The 27,183-nt window shown below is 37.6% G+C and overlaps 1 protein-coding gene across 1 annotated transcript in view; it reads left to right on the forward strand.

Moving 5' to 3' along the window:
* Positions 1–27,183, forward strand: part of MIPOL1 (mirror-image polydactyly 1) — a 156,064-nt gene that overhangs the window by 61,138 nt on the left and 67,743 nt on the right. The window lies entirely within an intron of this gene.

The following is a 27,183-nucleotide window of genomic DNA, read 5'->3' on the forward strand; positions in this document are numbered from 1 at the left end:
TTTTTCTCTTTTTTTTTTTTTTTTTTTTTTTTTTTATATTGGGGAAACATCATTATTCATGCAACAACTTGACCGATGCAAAGTATAGGAATTAAGGTAAAACCTTGTGTAGTTTGACATTTTTCAGTAAATAAAGTATAATGAATAAACAGAGAGAGGCTGCATGCCACACAAACAGTGTATGTTCCATGGGTTTATAATTGCCATCAGAATCTATGATGAATATTACAAAATCAGGTGTGCAATACTCAGATGACTAGAAATAGACATCGTAAGCATTCAGGGATGTTTCTGTCCACAATAATAGTATTGTTTTGAGTCTGGTATCACTAAAAGTTAGTGCTTGCCGAGCATGCTACTTACTGAACTTATTGTTTTTCATTAATTGCATGCTGACTTGTTTTCTCTGTGTCATTGAAAATATTACGCACAGAGTCTTTCTGTTAGAAAACAGCGATCTTTTCTTGAAACTGCACTTTTTAGATTTAATATTGCCTGACATAATGCTTACAGAATAATTATATTTTCAGAGCAAGAAGTGACTTAATAGTTCAGAGTGTTACTAGGATTTCATTCTAAGCCTGATATTGCTCTCCCAGCACCTAATCTTTAAAGAATTTAATTTCTGGCTGTCACAGGCATTTTTTTATTTTTTTCAAAGTTAGAGGTTAATTGGTCATAGTCTTTTAGAGATGAGAGTCTGGGGAGGAAAAAAGGAATGCTTTTCAATTTTTTGGTAAAGTAGAACTTTTGTAATATTGTACCTCCATAGAGTTTGTCTCAGTTGATATTAATGTTACCTACAGAGAGGACAGGTCTGTCAGAGTACTTTTTAAAAGGCCGATGGGTTAAGTTGAATTCTTGACCTTAAACTTTAAAATGCCCATATGAAATATTGGCAATAGTAGTTGGCTTTCATATATAGCATATGAACACTCATCCTGACCTGAGCACCCATGTAAATTAAAAGCTCATCGCTCGTTTTTAGTATAGCTACAGCCTAGAGCATATGGATTGGCTGGTAGGGCTGAAAGTCGTGTCAGCGACTCCGTTAGAGTTGGGTGTGACTGGTGCCAAAATACCCACCTGGAGCCTGCTGACAGGTAACGCACTGTGGGGCCTTGGCACACACCTCCCTGAGAAACCCTCTTTTTTCTTAGCTGCTGCCTCCCGCTTCTTGTATGCGCTCAGTAGCCACCGTAAGTGCTACACACAGAACAAATGTACAGACCCAAGAATCCCCTCCCGTCTCCTCCCCGCTGCAGGTCACCCTCTGGTCATCTCATTTTTTCATAGAAATATGACTGGCCATTTGTCTCTGTGGTGCAGAGTTAAATATCAGGCACAACTGTTTTTATTTTCGCTGTGACGCAGAGAACTACGTTTACTTTAACCACCTCCATGTGCTAACTGGGAACTGCGCTATGTGTTGTTAATTCAGATGTAAACACCTGTCCTGCAGAAGGAGTCTTCCTTCTCTGTCTATCCAGGTATTCCTTCTCTGTCTATCCAGGACAGTTTCTGTTAAGAAAGTTGTGTTGTTTTTTTTTTAAATTAATTTTCCCTACTCTCTTAATATTGTCTGATTCAGTTTGGCAAAAGATGTATTTTGTGATAGGTGGCAGATGAGGAATTTGGTCTGCTTTACAGTAACAAGTGTAAACATCATATGTGGTGCAAGAATACTTGCAATCTTAACCGAATAAAAATACAGTAATCGGGATCATCTAGATTAAGGATGGCATAAAAGTTTGTGATAAAAGATGAGGTCATTGCCTCTATAGGGTCCTGAACTGCACTTAACAACGGAACGCAACAGGCTATTTTTTCTCTCTTACTTTTTAAAATCATCTCACGATAGTGAGTTGCTCAGAAGGAAAAAAGCGTAAGACCAATCCACAAGAAACCTACTTCGTTCCAATGAGAGTATAGTCTAATAGGTAAGATAAGCTGCAAGCTTTCGGCTTTATTTTTAGTTGTATTAGCTCACAGGGCTGCTGTCACCCTGCTTTGAGGCAGTAGCAGCCTGTAGACTCCCGAGTGAGGCAAAGCAGCAGAGACAGATTGCAACTGTGGGAGAGGTGTGGTGGCAGTAAATTGGCCAGATCCAGGACCTGGGAATCACAAAGATGATGCAAGCACTCTTGCATACTTTTGTTTCCACGCGCTTTTAGATCCCGTGTCATACTTGAGGATCATGTGACAAATAAAACATGACACAGAAGGCATGCTGTCTAGACCTACACTGTGCCATTTCGTCTTACTGTGCGATATAACATCTGCATGTCTTTGGTAAGATAGGACTTCTTAGCTAATCTCTGTCATATATACTAGCAGTACATGACTTAAAATTTCCATATTTAATGTACTTATTGCATAGAACGTTCTTTATAGTGATGTGGGCCGTTAAGTCCCACAATAATAAGCTAATACTCCTAATTTTTATAACGTTGGTTTTGGTCATAGGATATTGTATTAATTGAGCGAAAAGGACAATTTCAAATCTTCCCTCCAGGCAATGCCCACAACTGCACAGAGGTCATTGAGAGAAGCATGCGGGCCCCTATTTCCATAGTTAAAGTAAAATAATCCTCTTCTTTTGAAATCATTTAAAAAAATCTCTTATAATATTTCCGATTGAATTATAGCTAAATCTTTTAGGGATAATTGCTTCCTAAGGGCCTATACATTTGCGCTCTTAGTACATTTTCATAAAATAAGATCTGCAGAGCGCTTTGCAGTTCTAATGTGTCAGGGTCTATACGTAAGATTATTCATTTGTGCTTGGTCTTCATAATTAACATTTGGTCTCTACTGGTTCTGATAAATGTATTCCCACAATACGCTGAAGTAGCTGATTCAATTAAACATAGAAAAGTTGAAGAATTGTTGTTTTTGCACTAGTATTCAAATACTGTTGTGGATCATTTTATTGTTGTTGGCTTTGCAGTGTGTAGTTTTAAAATGCGGAGTTTCAAGTAATAAATTAGTTTTAAAATGCGGAGTTTCAAGTAATAAATTTTCCTGAAGAAAAATAAAGATTCACACTGGCAAAATGTCCTCTCTACTCAGTTGAAGAAGAATAGGAAATAAGTCTTGTAAAACAAATAACTTAATGTGAAAATTCATGGAAAATGCTTAACTGGATTTGAATGAAACATAAAGAGAGGCAACTTTTTTTTCACACGGCTGACTTATTTTTTAATTATTAATTAGGTGGTATGTTCTTCTTAAAATGGCTATTAATCTGCTTTAAAGACCAAAGAGACATACTAATTTTACTTCCGAGCCAAACTCTCAAAATGGAGGACAGGCTCTTTCATGATGATACACAAATCAGGTGCCCTTCAGTGACTATATGAATTTACTCCAGCCAAGTGCAATGTCATTAGAGCTTGTAAAGGTTATTAATCTCCTTCAGAGCCGTTAAGGTGTTAATCTTTGGTTATGATTGGCTTGTTTTGTTATGTTTTTCTGACTTATCTTTTTAATTGTGATTTTTCTGTAGAATGCATCCTACATGCTTCCATGGTTTTATTAAGAATATCATAAATTTAGTCAGAGGCAAGAGCTGTCAGAACAGAAATTCATCTACAGTAGTGTCATAAAGCAATTATACCTGAGTGCCATCTGCTTTCTGCTGAAATGTAAGAATTGTGTAAATGGCTAGAAATCCACAATGCATAGCAGTTTGATAGTTGTTCCAGTGATGATGCCGATGGAAAAGCTACTCTAGAAGACTAATTTAACTACTTCCTGATGCTTGTCATAAACTGTATTAAGCTCTGTTTTGATTCCCAGAATTTTCCAGATTCTTAGAGTAGAAACCATTTTCCGTATCTGCTTGGCAATGCCAACCACAGAAACAAATCAAGCTGACTAGTCAACGCATCGTTCATGAAGAGCATGATCCCAGGAGAATCTGGTGTCATGAGAGCTTAAAGTTTAAGAAAAGCTTTAACATGAAGTTTAAAATGTTTTCTACTGTTGAAAAGCACGGAGGATGCATGCTATTTAGGCATTATATTGACTATGTAATAAAGTGCTTCTTTCAGAAGATGGTAACTGTGGCCCTTACCTGCAAAAAAAAAAAAAGTAATTCTGACAACGTTTTTATGTTTAGAGCTTCAGAGCTTCATTTTAATTAGCGTAGAGCTGGTTTATAGCTATGAAGCCTCTGATAGGTTTCAGATAGAGCCGCATGCATTTGAAATGCTCTGTAATCCAGGGAAACTTGCCTGAACTGGTGGTGGGAAACTGCGAGATGCCAGTCTCATCTCTTTTATTTGAATTCCAGTTCAGCATACAATTTTTACATTTTCTTAGAGTTATCAATTGTATCATAGAAAACTCTTGGAGAAAAGCCTTTCCGTACTTCCATAATCATGTTACATGAGGCAACAGAGATCAGGTAGATTTACTGGAAACCTAAAACATATGTTTTGAACGTGGCAAGGCCCAGCCACATCCAGAACACCACTCTGGTGACTTCAGCCTTTCCAACTGTCACACCAGTATTAACTGCGGTGCTGCGTGAGTGGTAGAAATCAGCTGCTGATACCAATATTTTAAAGCTAACAGATGAATAGCTATGTTATCCACTGATGAAGTGGGTGTTACACCTTTCTCCAGTTTCTGCTCTACAAAGTAACTGAACATTGTTCCACAAAGAGCATAAAACATGCTGTTGATCTACTTCTTGGCATGGTGTTATTGTTTCTGAGCAATAAAAAAAAGCATTTTCATTCATAGCATTTAAAAAAATTTGAAGTATTATGCTTACCTCAGAATAGTTGTTTCTTTGTTGGTTTTGTTGTTGTTTTTTTTTTTTATTATTTTTAATGAAGCAGCTCGCCAGTATTCATATGATGGACAATTCACCCACTTCTCTCACATTTTGCTGGGAATTCCTCTGGCCAGTATGCACTGTTCCCTCTGTATCTAACAGAGAATATCAACCTGTGAAAGCTGTTTGAGAGCTTGCACTCTGGAGTTAACCCTAAAGCAATCATGCTTTTCATTTTGGATGTCATGTGCTGCTACCTGTAAAAGGGGCTGCTATCGCATATGCAAATGAATTTATAGGTATGTTTGAAGACTGGGATGCCAGCTTCATGTTGGAAGTAGAAGGGGACAAAAAGTAGACTGCAGATCTGCTGATCAGTGGGAGGAGATACGTGCGGCCCTTGCATTTACTTATGATCTGTATCTATTTTTCTGAAACTGAGGAATGTTTCAGGAGCAATGGGAATAGTTAACAGGTTTCTTGGAGGTTATCTCCAGCAAATAATATGTTCTTACAACTAATGCTGAAAGTTTCTTCATGCTATTCTTCCAATAACTTACAGGAGGATAAAATACCAAAGGATTTATCAAAGCAAGCTGCAATCTCTAACTTTGTGCAAGAGCTATTTCAGTAGTTCATTTTCTTCTCCCAAGAAAGGTGCCGCTTCTCTTCTTCTGCTTTCAGGATAGTTGTCCGGTTCAGGTTATAGAAAGCAATGAGTTCATTTCACTCTCCAGTAGCTACCCTAAAGCAGTGTGTGCCCTCATTTAAATGTCTGGGCAATGTGAGGGACAAGTTTGCTACCCCATCAGTAAAACTTGTTATAAAGCACATGAGATCACTGTTAATTTTTAGAGTGGAAGTTTGCTAAAGTTTGAATAGTCATTGCTTTTATGTACATAGTGGAGGTGGAAATAATAGACCTAGTAAAACGTGGTTGCTGGCAATCTGGATGTGGATAAGAATGCACGTTTTTTTTCAGTTGCTGCTTCCTAGACACTTTATCAGACAGAGTAGACACAGTTGCAATCTTAATTGCCATTGAACAGAGCCTTTGCTTGTGCTGCACCCAAAAGCACTTAATCACAAGGTCTTAAAGGGTGTCACTAAGGTAAGACCCAAGACTGTTCGGCTCTTATCCATGCTAGAAACATGATTAGTCACTTTATGGCTGGTGTTATTAAATAGTACTGTATACCTCAGAGGATATCAGTGTAAGCCGGTGCATCGTGCCATAAATGAACACTAAAATGGGGCTGTGTACAACTCCTGCAGAAATAATGCTGTCCATGTTCCACTTCAATATTAATTTTCTGCATTCCTTTCTGCTTAAGTTGCAGTGTCTCCAAAAGCTATTGCTACGGACTTCTGATAACCCGCCTGGTTATCTGTACGTATGGAGAGGGAGAAAATAACTCATAATTCCGCAATGACCCCTCAATTCCAGTGGAAAAAATGTGAGCGCTGGTCAAGTGGTCTTTAAAGGAGTTATTTGAAGTTTCCTTGGACCCAGTTTTTCCTTTGAGCCAAATGTCATAAACTGGTCCTCTGGTCAGTTCAGGTTCGGAGATTCGCAGCCAGGGATTTCTCCTTCATTTGCTGTCATATGTTTAGGACTGTAACAGTTCGCTTACGTGTATGTCCTATAGGCAGGAAGTGACTAATTTAGCACATGTATTTGACCATGAGTCAACAGGCTAAGTTCAGAGATTTGATCTACTAGTATCACTTTCAGTGGCCAGTTTTGATAATTGTTTTTTGTAGCCATCCAGGCTGGTAGGCTTTATTTGCAGATCTTAACAGAAAAGTTGTTCACAAGTGACAACTACATTCTTAGTGACGGTCTCCTCCCATCTGGTAATTAATGTTTTAGCACTGATAGGCATTCGTATTCATTGACCAAAAAAATCTTATTTTGTATAGGGAGTTGAAAGTTAAAATAACTGCTTAAATGTACCATAAGCAAATAATACAAAGTTTTCCGCTGATGGGAAATAAATTTTGAGATGAGACACTTACAATTCACTGAGAGTGAAATTGTCCAGAGTTCCTTTAGAAACACAGGCTTCCAGAGTCTGACAAATCTGATTTATATGAAACATTATCTACCTGGAAGTCGAAGAGAGATGATTCTTGGTAACATTAGTACCTGCATGATTTTCAGTGGCCAGCTGGCGCTAAGTGGCTGTGCGCGTAGTCAGCAGTGCCATTTATAATGTTCTTGGTTCACTAAGGCGTTGCTGCGGGCCAGAATTTTGAACTTGTTCAAGCCTTGGGTCATTTTCAAATTGAACAAATAGACATACCCAATTTCTTGTCTTAGCTTCCTCGATTGCAGTGGCCACCTTCCTGTGTCTGTAGGGCTGTCCTTTCACTGACAGCACTGTCTGGCATGGTCGCCCTGTGTGTACAGAGTGTTCTGCACAGCAGCTACTCAGGATTTCTTGGTCTCTGTTCAAATGAAAGGAGACCAAGCAGTGGTGTTACTTACTGTGACCTCAAGTCTTTCAGAATTGTTTCAAAGCAAAGTAATATATGGATGAGAGCGAACATTTATTGGCAAAACAGCATTTGTCCTGAAAATGGTCCAGAGAAGAGTTGTGTCTGTCTAATTAATCATGCTTGTCTAGAGCACTGTATGTCATAAGGAATTTTAGTGTGCTTCATATTGCCTGTAAATAGCTGCACAAGAATGGCACCGATTGTGTCTTGATAGGCTGAACAAACAGCGTCTTGGCTAAAAGTTTCTTCACCTTGCCTGAGGAGTGTAAGTCTTCCTTCTCTCCTGTTAACACATGCTGAACATCTCTAATCAAAGCAATATATGTATTGAACTTTGATTCAGTTCTAAGCATTAAGGAATCCATTACTCATTCGCACTTTGAGTTTGATGTCAGCTTTCATCTGCACCACTAAAAATTCCTTGGAGGTCTGTTGCTTTTTATTTGACAGCCTTCAAATCCTTTTTGGCACCAGGTTACCCTTGACAATCTTAAATATCAACAAACTGTATAAACTATGAATGTCCCTTTGTCATTGGGGATGATATGGTCATTCAAACCCTTTGGCTGAGTCTATTATTTTTTGGTTTCCATTTCATAGATGGAAATTGTCTTCTCGTGAGGTCTGTTACTACTTCCAATTAGTAGAGTATTATTTCTGATGAAGGCAGCAGGTTCTTGGAATGCAATATTTTGGTTTCAGGTTACTCTAAATCTGGATGATCATTCTTACAGTTATCTAGACTGCTTCCACGTCCTCACTTTTGGTATGCAAAGAGTCATCTCTTTCATGGAATAGTTTATGTGCCTGGGGCAGATCTCAGATATATGTATTCTAGAAAAACATATCCTGAAATAAACAAAGGTTCTGAAGTTCCAAAAGGTGGAACAAACTATGGAGGCATCCTGTGGCCAGACAGAAAACTCTCTGCTACCTACTCTTTCTTTCCTTATCTTCATCAAGGTGACACCCATGCCTTAAACCGATGATAAAAAAATTGGTGTGTTCAGAAATACACTGGAATTCATCAGTATCTTGTAAATTGGAATCACAGATTCTGGTACGTAAGCAAAAGATATCATAGAAACCACAATCAAGTTAGAAAAGCTACTTATATGCAGAGGGGAATACTTATAAACACAAAAACTCTATTTAACTGTACTGATAAGCTTCATTACCATCTCCAATAGTATAGTTTATCACCCTAGTCATGGGTTTTCTTCCTCCTGCCCAATAACACGTCAATAGTGTACTGCTGTGAACCTTTGTCTGAGGTTCTTTGATGTTCTTTGTCTTCATTTCGGGATTACATGGATCAGGAATGAAGGGCATATGTTCACCTAATTTAAAACAAACATGAAGCCTAAAGTATCAGACTTACTGTAAGAAAACTAGGACTCTTTCCTTCGCCTACCACTTTCTGATCCTATAAAACATATTTCCAAACATAGTTAAGAGATTCTAAATCTGAAGCCATTTTGTACGTGAAAGAGTAACTCTTTTCTGCAATGTTTAAAGAAGACCTTAGCATTCATTTATATTAATAATATTGTCCCTAATCTTCACTGGCATAGTTTTCAAAGTATCTACCAGCACAGTAACATAGTAAAACAAAGGAAGTAACAAAAATATTTAGCCAAGTGTTTCGTTTCTCAGAATACTGAGAATACTGAGTATTAAATGATGCTGGAGACAAGATACCAGATTTAATGAATGAAGAGGAGGAATGACATTGTTATATATTATTTTCTGTTTCATAAATCTTGTTTCTTTCTCCACATGAAATCTGTTATTCATACATGCAGAAAGTCTGGTAAATCTTAATTTTCAATCATTTTTTCAGTGTCTTACTGTACACCCTTCGTTTTTTTATGCTGCAGAGGAAAATTATCCTCTTTTGTTTGAGCAGCAACTGTAAACAAAATCTTGAGCCTGAGTGCATGATGACATATCACTTATTTGTCCTACAACAAAATGTATAAAAGGTAGTAACCTAAGCTGTTGTGCAAAAGGCAAGCTACAGGGTCATTAAATAGCAAAGGTCTTGCTCTGACCCATCCATGACCTCCTTATCTGAAACGCCTCTCAGAATTGATAGAATCTACTTTAGATCTTGGGTAGAGGAAACCAGGGATAGGATAAAGGATCAGTATAAATATTTCAGAACTTTAGGTATTTACTCAAACTGCATCTTTGTATGTTTAAGTTTATCCAAATTTCTGTTCAGAATTGGAGAAGACTTTCCTAGCATTTTGCATATAAGTGGTCATTTGAAGTACGGGTCAGAGTAGAAGGGGGACACATGGTAAAGGAAGACACCAAAACTTTAGGTTTTAGTATGGTCATGAGGCTGCAGACTGGCCTTGATTCAGAAGCCTCAAGGTGATATGTTTGCTCTTATTTATCTTTTTACTGTAATCTGAAAGTCTCTCCTGTTCTGCTCCTAGGTGAGAAGCTTCTTTAGGTTTTAGAATGAGATGAAGTCAAAAGAGCCCATGTCCAGAAAGTGCAGTTTGGTGCTCAGCCATCATTTACTCAGACGAGTAAGGACTCATTTTGCTTGTCCTTTTTAATTCCCTTCTATTTATGTAGCCTGGTGCAGGGGCATGTTTTTGATGTTAGGGAACTTGTGCTCCTAGATCACCGAGAGGCTTTTCAGAATCCCTTTCTTTTCTGCATAAATAAGAGCTAAATCATGATTTGACTTCTATGTGTGTGGTCACTTAGGGGTGTAAAGGAAAAGTGGACTCTGCTGTTCACATATTCAGGTCGCTACGGGGAAGAGATGTACTCCTTGTGTGCAGTAGGTGCGTGTTTCTATCCTAGTAGTATACAGGTCATTAGGAGAATGCTTGAAGAGCAGAAGGAATGAATGGGCTTGGATTTATTTTGATCTTTTTATTTTTCTTCTATGAAACTGGCCTTTATGAAGTAAAATATTGCTCACCTCACTCTTCCAGTAGATCTCCCCAGCTTTTCTCATGAGATTATGGACTGGCCGCTGGACTTCAGCTTTTCTCTAAGAATAAGATTCAGAATAGTAAGTTATACATTAGGGTTCAAGTAGTAGGTTTGATAGTACAAATCAGTAATTCTAAGTTTCCAGACCTTAACCATAAAAAACCTGTGCAGGCATACTGGTGTACCATCTATTCAGAAAGTAAATTAATATTAGTTTTACTGATTAACACAATCATGGATAGGATTTTGGCATATGAAATACTTAGCTGTGTTTTTTATTGTTTGAAGACTTGAAAGATATGAAGTAATCTTCACATCAGCAGAACTATATCAATGCATTAGGATTTCAACTCAACATATATTAGGTTTATCTTCATATTTAGAAACACTGCATGGATAACTCTGTTATGTAGTTTGATCAAAATTGCTCATTAGGCTTTCACAAAAAATGAGTTATTCACTGAAAACACTTAAAGAAAGTCTGATTTCTCCTGTAAAATACATTTGCAATTAAAACTTCAGTCTCTTATGCCTCCAACATTCAGCCAGCTATGTTGTTATTTCCAAAATTCAGCCTTCCTTTGTGGTAAGGTAAATATATCTTGCAAAGAAAAAATGATAAAAAGGTGTAATTAGAAAAGAGCTGTCTTTAAACTTTGGATAGGAAGCTGAAGTAACAAATGCTATTGTGCAATAGTGAATAAGTGTATATCACATTGCCTGAACACGGTATTAATGTGAATTGGTGATTGTGTTAAGCTGCTATGCAGCAAAATTTGCAGTGTAAAATTAAACTCAAAGACCCGAATGTCATTTTCTCGTTAGATTCAAAATATAAAGAAGCCTGCCGGGACTTCATTTTCTGAACTGTGTTGGTTGATACTGGATTTTCCATCTCCAGAATTGATTCTCCACTCAAGAACAGATTTCATCTTTTTACAGTTTTACTATCGTAGAATCATAGAATACCAGGTGGAAGGGACCTCAAGGATCAGCTGGTCCAACCTTTCTTGGCAAAAGCGCCATCTAGACAAGATGGCCCAGCACCCTGTCCAGCTGAATCTAGAAAGTGCCCAATGCTGGGAAATCCACAGCTTCCCTGGGGAGATTATTCTGATGGCATATTGTTCTTATTGTGAAAAACTTTCCTCTTGAGTCCAATCAGAAGCTCCCTAGGAGTAACCTGTACCCATTACCCCTCGTCTTTTCCGTGTAACTCCTTGTAAAAAGGGAGCCTCCATCTTCTTTGTAGCCACCCTTTAAATACTGGAACATGGTGATAAAGTGTCCCTTAAGCCTTTTTTTCTCAAGGCTGTAGTGTATACTAGACATATTCGGATTCCGCACAGTTTCATAAGTTTGCCATTTCTTTGTGGGTCACAGTCAAGATGATTATTTTGATGCTCATTTGTTTATTAAAGAAATACCTGCTATGCTGGAGGGGTTAGTAAGATGGCAATGGTGTGACTTGCACATAGAGTTCATTCTTTACAAATACGTTCGCCACGCATTTTGACAAACTGCGATAACTTATTTTTAAAAAATCAATAACATTTAAACTATTTTTACATTAGAAGCATCATTTGGATGAGGCTTTCAAACGCTGAAGCTAATCTTGTAGATTAGGTCTGATTCTGTCCATATACATAGCAGCGACTGCTGGACAGCACTCCTGCTGATGTTAATAGTTACTGTAGTAGGATCTACATTTTGAGAAGAAATGAACCCTTTCTTGCTTTAATCTAGACGCTTGTGAGTTCCACATGCACTTCAATTTTACTGGGACTAGGTCCCAAATCTGTGACGCCTTAGGCTGTTAGACACACGTTTAGGCTATGACAGTATTCCGAGATCAGAGGAAATTCTGTTCAAATTTGTTTTCATAAACTAGGTATCTTACACGATACAGCAAGATCCGGTAAGTATACAGTGATGCTTTGCTAGTTCTTTCACAAGAGCTCGGGCCAGAAGATGTTTTAACAGCAAAAAATCTTTGATGTCTATGTTAAAAGAATCTATTATCCTTTCTCAGTGAAAAAAAATCATATCCCTTCAAAACCTTTCCACCCAAAATCTCATTAAAAGCACCTCTACTTTAACCATGCTTCTTACTGAGTTCTTTGGAAAAAAATGAATGAATCCTAAAATACCTCATTGCCCTGGTACTTTAGTCCTTCATCTCTTCTTCTGAAAGGATGAAACTATTTCGTGCAGGTTTCTAGTTTAAAAATGGAACTGTGTTTGCCTCCATTGTTAAACAACTGAGTAAATGGTTTGAATACACTACTTGGTTGCAACTAGCTGCACTTTGAAGACAAAGGGATTTCGAACTTTTTCCTTGCATATAGTCTAGAGGAGAGACTCAGTATACCAAACATTAACACGTTACAACAAAGTGATAGACTTTTAAGCATTTAAGAATATCACATAAAATGAATTGGGCTTCACTGCTTATCTGCTCCTATTTCTTACAGTTGAGCTGTAATTGTCTTGGGTATTGGAGGAGAGAGCGGCTGAGAGGAGAGTGACTGAAACCTTGCAAAGGCTGCCGATAGCTCCTTCCGTTTGGAATTGCTGTACAACAGTAACAACAAAAACACTGGTTTTCCAAACTAGATAAAATAAAATCTGTTTATCTAGCCTATTAAAGCTGAGTGCCAACTTTCAAACAGATGCAGTTTTAAGCTCTGTAGATGCTAAATCCTGAAACATTTGGTCTATAAACAAAAAGCTGACATCAAATACAGCATTGCTGCTAGACATAGTAATGCTGTATATATGCTGCATTCGCACAAAATAAGGAGATGATTGCTTTTTTGCATGTTGCTTAGGGTTTTTTTCTTATGTTAGAGTATTAAAACAGATATTAAATTTTATCATTAATGCGGTGCGTGGTCTCTCTTCAAATCCCCTTAATTACAGATTGACTCCAAGGATTACACAGCATGGATTTTAATTTTAACTGAAACAAAAAGAAAAGCTGCTTAAAAATTATTCTTGCCGAGTGACTCGTTGGACCACAAAACAATTTTTAACATCTTTTGACAAGTGTTGTCAAATTTAAAACATTAGAACAGAGCTAAGTGCACCTTCAAACTCCAATCATATCATGTCTACTTCCCAAATAAAATGTTTTATTAACTTTGTCCTCACAAAGGAATGTCTGCTTCTCGTATTTTTGTTTTTTCAGTTATTCTTTAGGAGAAAAAGACTCGCAGTCTTGCTGAGATGTGTTTGTGTTTGAAGAAAGTGACATCACACTTCATATTTCCTTTCTTTGGTAATTTGAGAAAAATTACCCAGCAGAGTTGACGTTGTAGCAGCAACAGCGTATTTCACACCCTTGCGTTGTTTCCCTTCTGACCCCTATCTTTAGGACTTAAGAGCTCCACTCTGAAAACTTCATTCCAGCCTGAAACTTAGAATAGCAGGTCTCAGTCCAGAAACAACATTTTCACAAATTGGGGCCTAATCCAGTAAGCCTCATGCAGGAAGCTACTTCTGTGAGTACTTATTATTCATGTGAGTAAAACTTTAGAGATCAGTTTTTAGTGTTTCATACAGGGTTTTCCCCCCCATTTCTTAAAAGATAAAATCAGCTTCCTAATTGGTTTCATTAAGTAAACCTTATTTTTCACAGATGAAGCGTATTAATATTTTTTACAGTGTTACTCTATATCTCCTGCCGGTGCTCTAAGACACGTAGGGGGAAAAAAAAAAAAAAAGTTGTTCTCCAGAGCTGCATCAAATAATAAATATGCAAAGGTGAGTGTCTACTGCTTCGGTTGAAGTTTGGTGCAGCTGAAAGCGCCCCTTATCTCTCCGAGTGTGGATGCAAGTTTCTTGCTTCAAAAATCAGCTCCTTTTGTGACTGAGTAATAACTTTGAATACAAAAGGCTGGAAGAATGAGAAATTATCTTTTGGCCAGGAAGTCACTGTAGTGCTGAGAAAGAAATCTATCATTGTTGTTTAATGGTAGTTAGTGGTTTGATAAAGTTCCCCTAACTCAGTTTGTTAGCTCGAAACATATTTTTTGAGACTTCACAGATCTGCAGGTAAATAACACCATTATTGCTGCGTCTTTGTATGGGGTGAAATTTTTGCACTTAAAAAGGGTTATTTCAACAAGCTTTTCTCTCCTTTTTTTCTTTTTTCAGCTGTCACTGAATTGTTGCTATCAGAATGTTTAATGGTTTCCTCCATTAGTGTACTAGTGCCCTTTTTTTTTAATGGATCGGATTAAACTCTATTGCTTTGTATTATAGCCGAGCATAAATCCTTCCTATTTTAACAGAAAAGTATTTCTAATCCAAACCAACGAACAGGCTAATTTAAACACAATATTGTTCAGTCCAATTTGTCCATTACGTGTAATAGTCTCAACAGTATATGATTTTCAAGTCATGTGTGCTTAATGCAGAGGCCAGAAACAGCAACAAATGAGGCGAAATAGTGACTACACTTGCTTTTTATGGGTTTTGTTGCAGTCTTAACGTATGTAGGTTACTAAGTGTGCTTGCGCATGTGATTTCTTTTAAGTGTGCGTTAGGTAATGCACAGCACCATGAGTGATGCTGTCTGATGGCAGAAATTTAATGCTCTACATTCATTACGGTTGTGTTCTGTTGGCTATATTCAGTAAAGCTTTTAATGTATTATTGATTAGACTTTTAATATAAAAGTATACAAGTTAGTTCATAATTTTTGTCAAAAACAAGATAAAAGGGCCTAAAGGCCATAAATAACAATGACTGGGTTTTTTTACTGTAAAGTTCAGTTTTGCAAGTCATCTTTTAAGGCCTGTTTTGTGAGATTGTGAATGATTTTGAATGCCCGTTGAAGTTAGTAGGGGATGAGGACTCTCGGGGCCGTTCAGACAGATCCTTTGATAAATAATACTGTCTCTTTGCTGCACTGGACAAAATCTGGAAAAAAGAAAAGTCCTGCTTGTGTCCTAACATAAATAAATGTATGCATGAGCGCTGTCTATCTTATGAAGTCGTCCATGTTTGTTTAAGTTGGAGCAGAGGACACACAGTAAGTCTGGTGTCTGGTTTTTGAAACCGGGGTGTGTAAGAAAAATCATTCTGGAATCTGAAGGCTGAGACTGACAGGAAAAATTATCCTTAACGATAAGCAAGACCTGATCTTGACATGTGTTATCGTTTCATCGGTGCTGTACGTTTGCAACACATTCACTGTTGGTATAGATCTGAGAGTCGTGGCGCTTTAAATGTAAAATTTCAGGATTTTTTTGCTGGATCTAGATTTTGATATTTAGATTATGAACCAGTTCTGCATTTTGGGGCAAGGAGTGTTGCTGGGGCTGTTAGTTTCAGTCCAAGTATAACCGTCTCTGTTCAGTTTACCAGTTTTTCAGAACCAAATCAGTAGCTGTTTCATTTTTGTTAATATTTTTGTTAATATAATACTTCCCCCGTGCGCCCCCCCCCCCCGCACATCAACTGCATAGGTGAAGACTAACTACGTAATTTCTGCTTTTGCTTTCCATATTTTTTCTCTAGCTAGTCAGTACCTCATGGCTGTTAAACAGGATATGCTGTTTCCTGGAACAGCTAATTTACAAGGGAGTACGTTTTCAGTTTTGTACATATTCTTGCACAATAATAAAAAAAACAAGGTTTTTTCTTTTGGTTTGGGTGATTTGTGGCTTTTTTTTTTTTTGTTACGTTTTTTTATTTATCCTCTTATCCCCTGGATTAAATCTCTTGTTTAGTTATTGCAAAATCCCCTCGTCTTTTTAGTTGAACCTGAATCATGAAAACAAGGAGTCTGAATTACATTTGAGGAAGGAAGTGTTCAACTTGAAACATGGTGCTTGCAGGTAAATCAGTGGACACTGAAAATAAAATAATTAGAAATAGAATGACTCTTTATTTTATGTGACTGATTTGGAGCTGGCTACATCTGAAAAGGATTGAAAAAATGATCTCTTTGCTTGAGAATTGCCAAACAATGCTATAAGCTCCAAGTTATTTTGAGGTGGTGAAAGGTGAAACATTTGACATGTTCTTTTTGGGCAATGCTTTAAAAAAAGAGAGGGCGGGAAAGAGGCGTTGCCACATCAGAGTTAAGGGTATTTGTGGTTGTCCATGACAGCGGCTCCAGTTTTAAAACACCTGTGTTTACTTTCCAGCTTTTCTCAATCGGCCTGAAAGTGGCCTAAGAATGGCACAGACAAACCTGCAGTATGGCTGTGTTGCCTTTGCAACACACACACACACACACACACACACACACACACACACACACACACACAAAAGAAAAGGGGGGAAAAAAAAAGACAGAGATAAATCTCTTGTTATGCAGCTAATCATTAACAGCATTTTTGTGCCTAGCTAAAAACATTTGGAACTTTTCTAAATTTTTGTAGTCTATCAGATAGTGTCTGTACTTTTTGCCTAATCTATTAAGCTAAATTTTTATCTTTACTATTTTATTTTCTAGCAAAAGTAAAATCAACTTAGTGTTTATTTGTGGTGGGTTTTAGTGGTAAATAATAATAACAACAAAATTTGATATCTTTTGTTGCAAAGTGATATTTCATTCCAGTATTTGGAGATGAATGTACCGATACTCCAATTAAAAAAAATAAATAAAAATAAAAAATAAAAAAAACCCACAACACAAAAAACCAGGCACAGCACTCCCTCTGCTACCCTCACTGAAAAAAAGGAACTCCTCTTACAACCCTTTTCTGAGTACAGTTTTGCTTCATAAAATCATAGTATTTGATGTGTATTAACTTTCTGTAATGTGCTAGCTTGTATTTTATCACATAAATACCTTGTCCTGCAATATGTTATAGAGTTAAGTTAGGTGTAAAATAGACACCTCTTGAAATCTGGGCAATGGAGATTGAATGTTGTTGTTTGTTTGTTTGTTTTAAAAAAAGCTGAGATATTGTGTTTTCAGTGTTTGCTTAGCAATTTTTGAATCTTTTTTGGGTCAGTATTTATGATATTCATCTGATGAGAGGCATATTTTTTACTGCTGCTCCAAATGTATTTATTATTACCTTGAAAATTTGTTTACATTTTACGAATTTTTTTAACTTTTTGAGAAAACCTCAGCTGCTTTCTCTAGTGTTTTTTAATTGAGGTAACATCTCTTCCGCCTTCTATTCCAAATAATGTGCCTGACGTTCCTGTTTATAAAAATATGTCTGCTTCATAATTATGTTTGTTTTTCTTTATGGATCACTCAGGTTTTGTTTTCTGGAAGTAGGAAGAAAAGGCAAAACAAAATATAGTCCTGATACAGGAGCACAGGTGGTTTATCCCTTAGATTTTAGATGTGAGCTTAATAGGCAGATTTAAGGTCAGTGTATGGGATGAACAACATTGAAACCCCTTAACCAAATTACTTTGCCTAACTGGAGCACAATTACTTTAATACTGTTGGTACCACGATGACTCGACAGAGAAAAGTGGGAACATGCCAGTCCTCTCCAGACCAGGCACCTCTGACAAACTGAGAAATTGTACCGGAATGATCTTCCTTTGTGATACACAGCAGAGCACCCACGTTTGCACAGCTTTCCAAGGGGTAGGGAACGCAATACGGATGCATGCTCTGACGAAGCTGCCTTCTGCAGAACACACAATGTGCTATCAACTGACTGCAAGGAAAGACGCTCAGAAAAAAGGGGGGTTTTAACGTTCCCCATTTTGAGCGATTCAACTAGAAAATCTGGAGGGTATTCATCTGAATAGAGAGCTTGTGAGCCAGATCCTCACCTGAGTATCTGCACAGCAGTATCACTGAAATCCACATAGTACTACTGTTTCATATCAGTAAAGGACATAAGCCAGTACCTCGCCTAAGGAATGGGGGGCACAAGAGATCTAAAGAATTCACACAGTTTATTCCAGAGGGCTGTAAAGCTAGTTAAACAATATGTCTAAAAGGTAGGAAAGTTGATACGTTTATTAAATTACCAAGTGTAGATGTCTTTTAACAGCAAGCTGGATAATGTCCACATACAAAAGGTGAAGAAAAAGCTTTGCAAATGTAACTGTTTTTCTGAAGGCAACACTGAGATCTTGATAAGAAAGAGGTGAATAGGGAGCTAATATTCAAAATATGTCTAAGTGGTTTGGATGCCTACCTCTCAAGACTTTTAATGGTTGTTAGGTATCTAACCCACTTAAAGTTATTTGATTCCCACTAAGTACCTGTCTCGAGCTGCCTCAGCACCTCTAAAAATTTGATCGTCTGTTCACTTTTTAACCTCTGTTAAAATTACTCCCTGCAAAAGCTGGTGGTTTAATAAGAGCAAAATTAAATATAGCAGTTTCCCAGCAGTTAAAACTTGAGTGACCTTAAAAGTGGAATGGCCTTTATGAAGTATACTTATTCAGTTTGTGCTTGTGACCATCTAGTAAGTCACTCTAGCTGTTCGCTTGGGGATTTTTAGCCTTAAAATACCTGTGAAATACCACTGAGTCTTTACACACAGATGTAAGACAAAATCAGTCAACTGTCTCAGAAACAGCATAATTATGGGAGCTGTAGACCAATTGTTCTGTTAGGGATGTGTACGCAAATGATTGTTCATGTAGTGGCTCAGACCAGCCATAGATTGTCTGTCTCTGGTTTAGGCTGTGTAGCAGTGTTAGGGTGGTACTGAATCCAACACGATGCCTAGCATCTCACCTGGGAACATTTTCACGTAGATTCTCGAGAAGAGCTTGTGTGACCATTTGTAGTGAGTCTGCAAAGCAGATTTTTGGGATCCCTTCTAAATTTACCAGACTTTGCATTTTTCCTGTTCCTGTACTGGAATCACATCAGTATTGACGGAACTCTTCTGTCTTAAGAAAATACAGCCAAAAAGGGAAAAATACAGAAGTTACAGTGTCTGCAGCTTTTTTTTTTTTTCATCCTACTCAACAGTACATTTGATACCACAGATCTTGTATATCTTGCTGCAACTGAAATATCATGGATTACCCCCCTTCAGTTTGGTCAAAGCCTGTGTGCTGGCAAGATTGCTGTACCATCTTGCTTTTAGTCACTTTATGCCTTTCTGATCCAGGGGTAAGGAAACATCTTAAAGGTAGGATACATTTTCCTGAGCCTCAGCACCACCACCTACTGTGTTTCCAGGGGATATCACGTCCTCAAAAGAGTTTATAAGTGTCAGGCAGTAGTGTACCTGGTTCTGCGTGGACCACATGGTGTTGTCTCACCTGGTCTTATTCAAGGTGCAGTCAGAGGGAAGCCAAACAATTTATTAGGTTTGTTTCTAAAACAAGTTGATGTCTGAGATTTGCAAAGCAATTCTTATTTGTAAACATCATACAGTGGATTTGGTTTCTCCATTCAGAACTTGATTTGGGAAAGTTGCGTTCTTAACAATCTCAATATATATGCTACTGCCCCTGATCCTCTCAGGGAGGTTGCCACCCACCAAGACTTTACTGGTATAAATACTTAATTTATAGAAACTATGGGTCTTCAACTCACCGTAAAAAAAAAAAAATCAAAAATCCATCTGCCCTTTTCACTTTGCAGTCAGTGACCCTCAGCAAGAATGAAAATAAGTGGAGAGGTTTATATATGGTTCACGTTGTGTTTTGACATGCCCATGTTTGCAGCAATTGTGCATAGAGTCCATGAGAAACAACTGTTTACAAATGCCCTTGTTTGTAATTATGAGGCTCATCATCTTCTTGATGACCTTCAGTTGTTCTGTTCTTTTTCTGTGGACCAACATAACTGGCAGCCCTCTGTGGTCTTTAGATCACAGTCTCTTCTGGATAGAAATGATTTCTCAAGAGAACAGTGCATGAGAATGTACTTTAATTTTAATATGGAAAAAAAAAAAAGGAGAAAAGGGAAAGGATTTTGTATGAAGTATCTAGCAAGCAGGTTTTGTAGTCTCGTTTCCCTAAGAAAATAAGGGATATATGATTATCACGGAATTTTCAGAGTTGGAAGGGACCTCTAGAGATCATCTAATCCAACTCCCCTGCTAAAGCAGGATTGCCTAGAGCACATTACTCAGGACTGCATCCAGGCGGGTCTTGAAAATCTCCAGAGAAGGGGACTCCACAACCTCCCTGGGCAGCCTGTGCCAGTGCTCTGTCACCCTCACCGTAAAGAAGTTTTTCCGTGTATTTGAACGGAACTTCCTGTGTTCTAACTTGTGCCCATTACCCCTCGTCCTGTCACTGGGAACCATTGAAAAGAGCCTGGCTCCATCCTCCTTCAACCCACCCTTTAGATACTTGTATGCCAGTCTTTGTTTTCACCTTCTGATTTTTAGCTACTTTCAGCCAAATCTGACAGGAGAATAATGGTTGGATCCCTAACAGGGTTTCTGTCTTCTACTCAGTTGCCAATTTTCATGAAACTCCTAATGTTCCACTGAAGGAAAAGTCAAGGACAGCACTTTAGCGGTAGCCATTACTGATTAACAGGAGACAGCTGTGCAAAAGGATATCACTACTGTCTAAATGATGGACCAAAAAATTTAAGTAGAGTGAGCTGGAGGTGTTGTAGTAGAAAGCTATAAAGGATATAGGTAGAATCCATTGATCTTATGAGGACATTGGAAGGAATATGAGGTTGTTATTACAAGACAAGGTGGTAGGAGGATAGTGTAAGAGAGAGAGGGTGAAGATCAGTGTCAGGCAGGACTTCATTAGTATTGCTGGTGCAGAAGAATTTACTTGATTTTTATACTGTTTTTAAAGAGATCCTTTTGCCCAAAGAATTACAAACACTTCTAATGCCAAGATAGACTTTTTTCTTATTTTTTTTCTTTTATATATCAAAATACTGCATCTAGTAGCAGAACTGCAAATTTTAAATCTATCAAGACTAGTACAGCCACAGTGAAGAGCTTCAATCATTTCTCTCTGTCGCTCTTTTTATGCTACATTTAAAGTGATGACATTGAACCTTGAAGGGGTTTTAACTTATCAAATTGAAGTCTACGCCTTTCATTAGTTTTTAATAGCATGAACACCAACTGATCTCTTGCAGTTTTGGGGGGAGTAGCGAAGATTAAGAGAGATGGTACTTGAATTAAGTTGATGTTGAAAGGATACTGGCACCAAAAACACCTCTCATAGTTTTAAACTCATTCACTTTTGTGGCCAAAGATCCATCCAGTGCCATTTCTGACTTTGAAAAAGATATTAAAAATTATTTTTTTGTGTGTGTTTTCAATTAAGCCAAAGAGAGAAGTGAGTCTTATTTTCAGATACTTAATAATTTCATTTATTTCTCTTTTGAAGAATAATCTAATATTTCGATATTAAAACCTTTTTTGATGCATGTTCTTTACGCAAATATTTCAAAACAGAATGGTTAAAAAAGCTAAATATAAAAAAATGGATTTTTGTCACATAAAAGAAAATGGGATGTGAAAAAAAATCTGTCTTAATTTTTATTCTCATATTATGTTCTGCTCCTTCCATCCTTTGATCTACCGCTGAAAAGTGTATTGAGTGCATTCTTCTCTTCCACGTTTCCATACAAGTTATTACTTTTCTCTCCTCACATCTTACACCATACCTTCAACATCATGCAGCTTGCTTCTATTCCCCATTCTCAAAAATGTTTTCTTTTGTCTTCCCTTATTGTTTTCCTAACTTATCCCTCCTTTTTTTTCAGCCTGGATGTTTGTTTCTTCCTCATCTGTCTCAGCCACTTCATTGGGCCAACAAGAGCCTGAACATCCCCAGAGACCTTTGTCCCATACTAAGAGCTGTACCTAAGATACTGGTATTTTCGTGTATGTTGGCTTTAGTTGTTCTGTGAAGCAGAAAGATTACTTCAGGTCCCCACTAATCAAGCGGAAAATGGATGACATGAGCAAGATGTGAAAAGCTCATTGGTAGCCCCTGGAGAAGTATTGCATTCAAAGTTGACAAATTGCAGGGGATTTAAGGAGTGCATGATAGGGCAAGCAAATTGTCTTGCTTTCAGCAAAGTTATTCATCAGAACATTTGTCCTTTCAGGAAGGCAGGTTATTTAGACAATAATTATGAGTATTGTGTATGCGCACAATTGTACAGTGTTATTTGCTACACATGCAAAAAGCTGCACTGAGGTAGCCAGTTAATCAAGAGTTAACCTCAGTTCTGGCATTTCTGAAGTGAGCATCTTCATTTACTCCCCTTTCCCCTGAAACAGTATGTTAACAGTTTTCATTACAGGATCATGTGTGCTTTATTTCACAGCATTCCTGCTCCACACAGTATCGAGAGAACAGCCAATCAATATATTTTTTTATCATCTTCTTTGTTCATTATGTGTGCCAATCCCTTGTTTACTGGATACTGTTCAAACCTTTCCCTGAAAACAGAATTTTGAGTAACCATCGTGGGGATTTTATGTAGTATTGAATGTTATACAAACCAAAGGTTTAATAAACAATTATTTAATGTATTCCTGCAGGAGTGTTTTCTGATGCTTCATGGGGAAATCAAGGCATGAAGAAATTAAGGTCAAAAGTAGCCACAAATTTTGCATGCCTATTTGAGACATACAAGACTTCACCTTTTAGAATATTTGTTATTCATAACCTCCTGGCATTTAAGGTCAAGCCCAGAAGATATTTTTATGTAATTTAATTGGTCTTCTGAATATCACAGATCATTGATTTCACCAGTTGTCCCTGTATTGAGCCCAGAAACTTATGTTTGTTTAAACTTGCTTTCCAGAGAGGTTTCTGGGTCTGATGTAAAAATTCCAAGAGGCGGGGAGACCACCATTTCCCTTTGATAGTTTGTTCCAGTGATTCAAGTTGCCCTTACTCAACTAGATTAAAAATTCTTTCATATCCTGTGTTTTCTGTCCATTTATTGAGGGACAATGAGAATCAGTAGCTGATTCCTGATACTTGATTTACCTTGTTCAGAATTAGCACATGGGTCTCTGTAGGTCTTTACTGAGTAGGCATATCCTCAGGGGTTTTTATAATCTGAACAGAATAAGCTCTTCTACTACATGCCTTTTTCTCTTGCGCTTGCGTTACTGGTATGGCTCTTTTCTGCGTCTTCTCTGGGCTTTTAACATCTTTTTGTTTTAGAATGTGGACACAGGTGCGTATGCATTCTTATTCTTTCTCAATGTCATACGTGAAGTAAAATCACCTTAATTGCTTTGTGGAGATACTTACTATTTTACTGTGTATACACCAAAAGATTGCATTTTCCCAGTTTTTCCACAGCATTATACTGTCACCTTGTATTGCAGTCCCAAATCTTTTTCAGGGTCAGTGCTTTTCAGAATACGGTTACCCTTTCTGTAAGTGTAGCCTGTGTCCAGTGTTCTTACACTGAGTGTTTTGCATTTGGTTTTATTAAAATACACTTGATTTGAATGTGCCTAGCTACCAAGTGGCCCAGAACATTGTTTCGTCATCATAATTTACTTATTTTCTTTGTTGTTCATGAAACAACAGAGAAACAACTAGCCGTGTCTACCTGGTTCTGAGTAATTGAAGGATACGTTGAGTATCCTAGTATGCTAGGAGTATAGTATAGCCTGTGCAACTTTACTAGTTTTCTAGTATTATTCAATGACTATTGCCTCTTGGAACATGGACTTGTGGTGCTTTTTTAACTGTCAGCCCATTCTGAACCCACTTAAGAAGTTTTTTCTTGATAGTGTGTAGTGATTTATTTATTTTTTTTAATCAGTCTGTTATCTCTGACAAGTCAAACCCTAATAAATCTGTGTACAACATTCACTTCTAATCTCATCAAAGACGGAAATCAGATTTGTTTTAAGATTGCTTAACAGGGATCTTCTCGAACAACCCTGCAACACCTGAAGTGAAACGTCTGAATCTATAAAACTTTTCCCTCCTTGATTTCTAATAAACTGAAAGGTGCTTAATAATTCTACATAAATTGTAACTATATCTCATCCTGTTTTTTCCAAAGGCAGATCAATTTATATGCTGAGCATTCCTGGGTTGGTTTTTTTTCATTACAATTTATGGTATAGGTATTCCAAACTGGGAATGGGCTTACACATTCATGGTTCTCTCAAAATGAGAAATCCTTATTAGCCGCAGTCCTGTCAACGATGTGTTTTTCCTTGATGCCTTTAGCTACTCTTATCAATTGTCATCGCTTCAGAACTTCTGCCTTTTAGGTTGTATCTGTACTTGTTTCCTCTGTAGTTTTGTGACTTTTTATCATGTTTGCTTTATTTGCTTTCTACATGAAAAAGCAGTTCTACTTTCGCTTAGTTGTGAGGTCAGATATTTTTTGGGTCCTTAAAGGACTCCCCAGTTTTCTGTCATATCGTTCTATCCTTATTTCTCCCAGTTTTGTATACTTTGAGTGTTTCTGTGCATGTAAAGATTCTGGTTGTTTTTCCCATGTGGAGTTCGATCGGTTTATTATCACTTATCTCTAACTATTTATCAATCTACAGTACAATGATTAACATCTCTTGTGTTATAATTAGATTGTTCACCTCATGCTCATAAATCATATATGGTTTTTGAAAGTGTATAATGCTAGTTTATAATTGTCTGCGTAAGCCTCCAGGAATACATGTCCTAAACTAAAGTCCCCTGTAGCATCGTTATTTTCCTTTCCAAAGATTACAGATATGTGCTGAAGAAAAATGTGTCCTGTGTCCTCGTTAATTTGCTGATCAGCAAGTCTGTCTTAGGTTATGTTAGTTAGCATATTGACCTTTACGTATTCAAGAGCTGTGGTCCTGTGTTACTGATCACTCTAAAAGGAATAATGGCGTGGGGTTTTTTTGAGGTTTCCTGTTCCCTTACTGCCTCTCTTATCCTTCCTGTTAAACAGAGATTTTAACGTGCCAGTTGTCCACCAGGTTGTAGTAATTCTGGTTATATAAAATTTATTTCCATCAATGAGAGCTTCCTCTTGCTGTTTACCCAGATTCCTAGGATCAATACGTAAACAATTGAAGAGATTCTTTTCATTATATTCTTTGCCACATTGGTTCAACTTGTTCGTTAGGTGCTGAATTTGAGCATGTACCTCATTTGCCTTCCAAATAACCTCCCCTTGTGTTGCTGATTTAATATCCTGGCTGCTCCAGCTAGTTTCCAACTGAGAAGATTAGCCTCCTACTTGTGTGGTGTAGGCCGTCCTGTTCATACAGTCCCTTCTTTCACTGATGGGCTGTTTCACGGATTGAAATCTGCTTCTTTTCAGTCATGGAGGACAGGCAGAAAATGCTGGAAATAAACTTCCTCGCTTGCGATAAGTGTGGATGGCCACTTACATTTTAATTTTCCTCTTAATTGTTTTCAGTGCAGTTGAAGCCTTCAGTAATTTCCTCTGAGGTCTGATGTGGGAGTATTATAGAGCATTTATGTTCTGTCTCCCTTTGACTTCAGTTGCAGCTGTGAGTGCACGGTACTTCTGCAGATTAGACATGAGGGATTTATCTTGCACAGTCAGAAAATGAGTAACGTACTGTGAATCCCTCTGAAAACTTTCAGTTAATTCGTGCTAAGGTGCCTCGACCAAAGGATGGAGAGATTCCACAACTGCTGAGCAGTATTCAGCTCCATTAAGTATGAAGCGTATTTGCTCTCCTGCTGCGGTCCCATTCCAATGGCTGCAACAAAAGAAACAGGAATAAACAGGTAACAGGCTCTTCCACTGGGCAGCGATGATTCATGCCCAGGTATAGGTCCACCCTGTGCAACAATTAGAAGTCCGGGGAAGCAAATGATCATGCATTTGAAAGTAGAATCACAATGCATGTATACTGGTAACCTTACCTCTGGCATTTCCTAATATCGCTGTACTTGACTTCATGACCTTATTAATGTGCTGCCAAGGAAGGGGTTCAGTCACCCAGCTTTACCTGCCACTTGTTGGGGCTCCGTTTATAGTCAATACAAAGAAGGGGACATATTGCCACAGGGCAGTTCTTTCCCTAAAGATAAACGCAGAAGGTAGGTGAAATGTTCTTTGGAAGTGTTTCATTCACTTAAACTTTAGGTGGCTGAAGGCAGAGCAGATAAATGGCATCATTTCTCTCTGTATAATACTTGTGTGTATAATTATACACATAGGTTTGTGTGGAAAAGTACACTCACGGATGCGTTTACGTGAGTGTGGCCCGATGCACCCATATATGTACACTGTTAAAATGTAGCTGTACATAATACTGTGTTTCTCCTGTACTTACAGTGCTTCAAAATAAACCTTAAACCAAGCCTCAGGCACGTTAAAGTTGCATTTCTGAATTGAGCTACTGAATTTGGACCAGGTCTTAATTTGCTTTGTTAGTCGCTGATGAGAGCTAGTAGTCCTGTTCCCCAGATCATCTCCGTAAAAGTTTGTTATATGTATAGCAATGCTACAGAGATGATCCTGGTTGGTAAGAGCGGCTCCTTCCACTTCAAACGAGCTGAGAACTTCTCAAGAAGTGGTGTGATTAATGGGCTTCTGTCAAAAGCTTGATAATGAATTGAACAGTGAGAGTTTGTCTGACTTTTGTCCTTCATTGTTTATAATGGAACAGGGTAAAGATGTGTTCCCTGGAAATCCAGGGGTATGTTTATTTTTTTTCCTTAATCAGTTGCTAATGATATCTACTTTTTTAAGATACATATTTAGGAGATTAGGATAACCTTGAGACAGGTTCCCTAGCATTGTCCTTCCCTTTCTTGTATGTAAAAATATTAAGTGTAAAGGCATTACTTACCTTCTTAACAAAATGTTCTTCATAAAATTAAATTCCTAAAATGCATGTTGGCATAGGACATTTTTCTAGTCAATATTCTTGATTAATCTTTCTTCCTTAGTAGTGTTACTTATTTTCTTCCTGTGGAATAGTAACTGCAAAATGTGTATGTTACAATTATGTTGTAGGAAAGATTATGAACGGTTAGTTTAAATTATTGTATTTTTTACAAAGTCTTGGAAAGTTATATTTTTTTAA

Source organism: Vanellus vanellus, assembly GCF_965231255.1.
Source record: "Vanellus vanellus genome assembly, chromosome: 6".
NCBI lineage: Eukaryota > Metazoa > Chordata > Aves > Charadriiformes > Charadriidae > Vanellus > Vanellus vanellus.